This window comes from Octopus bimaculoides, chromosome 2 (assembly GCF_001194135.2).
Source record: "Octopus bimaculoides isolate UCB-OBI-ISO-001 chromosome 2, ASM119413v2, whole genome shotgun sequence".
Classification (NCBI taxonomy): Eukaryota; Metazoa; Mollusca; class Cephalopoda; order Octopoda; family Octopodidae; genus Octopus; species Octopus bimaculoides.
The window spans coordinates 119,174,880-119,176,340 of NC_068982.1; the positions used below are offsets into that span (position 1 = coordinate 119,174,880).

At 27.9% G+C, this 1,461-nt stretch overlaps 1 protein-coding gene across 1 annotated transcript in view; it reads left to right on the forward strand.

The window, feature by feature from the left end:
* Positions 1–1,461, forward strand: part of LOC106876909 (carbonic anhydrase-related protein 10-like) — a 1,215,161-nt gene that overhangs the window by 754,366 nt on the left and 459,334 nt on the right. The window lies entirely within an intron of this gene.

Genomic DNA, 1,461 nt, shown 5'->3' on the forward strand with positions numbered 1-1,461 from the left:
TATCAATTTATAGAAAATCAAAATTAAATTGAGCTTTACAAAGTAAAATATATATAAATATATAGTTTTAGGGAAAAGAACCAAGGTTCATGAACTCATCGATGAAAATACACTGTCACAAGTAGAAAAATTAATAATCAAAAGTACAATAAATGAGTATAATATAATACAAAGTAAATATCATAAGATAAAGATAATAAAATGACTACTCGTGTTTCATAACTAATTTTCAAATAGAAATGAAATTTAAATTGATTAAAATCAATTAAAATTATCGAAAATAAATTCTATTCGTCAGGTCTAAATACAACAATACTAATAATAAATAAATGTATATATCAACCAACAATAAGTACCAAATCAATTTAGATAAAATACTTATTTTATAAAGATAGAAAAATTATTAAAAATATCAAAATAATAAACATTCCATAATCATCTCTACATCCATTATAATATATGCTAACATGTATATTATATACAAAAACCAGCTTACATAAATTATTATCGTTTTAAATACAATTTGAACGAAGTTTAAGGTTAAAATAATAATAAAGATATTAGTACATATTTAACCGGTTTAATAGTTAAAGCTAGACTATTTAAAACTAAAAACGTTTATTTAATTATCATTAAACATCAATTGAATAATAGAAAAATACAAGAATACTTATTTCTACAAACGTAGAAATAAAAATAAAAATATGAATGAAAAAATTAAGAATGAAAAAAATTATTATGAAGGAAAGATTAAACTTTATATAGCCTAAGTTTTAATTTAAAAAAATCAACCTTGCTTGCTTGCTTGCAATGTTACACACCCAAACTGGCGCATAACGGGAAAAGTTCGCATAAATTGTGAATTCAAACGGAATAAAACAAGTTTCGCATACATTGAACCAGTGGATATTAAGGTATTCGGGGTTTGGTGGGTATAAATACCCAAAACGATGCATAATGAGAACATTCTCCGAAAATAACTTAACCCTGAACGGGAAAAAAACTCTAACCTTTCCATTAGATACATTATGATGGGCAAAATATTCTAGTGAAAAATGACATTAAAAATGCGGTAAATATTTTGTAAAAGACCCGTTCTTCACAGCGATGTGAAGTTGTTTCTTTTGTTTTTTTGCATAAGTTTCTTTTGAGAGCATTCAACGTATCTCACCTCCAAACATTTGGCTGCATTTTATAACACGCCCTGCTACAACGTGACAGCTATTTGCGATAAAGGATCCGAAATCCCCTTTATGTGGTAGCAGACCGTGCAAGAAATAGCAGCCACATCTTTCCTTTTCTGGTTAAAGGAGTGGTTCACGCGTGATTTGGATACAACTTTCGTTGAAAGCATGTAAAATAATCTGGAACAGAAAAATTAACGCACAAAGCAAAACTCCGTTGCTGGAAAACTCAGAATTTCCCGGTGACCCAACGGATCATGGGTTGTCTAATATATAT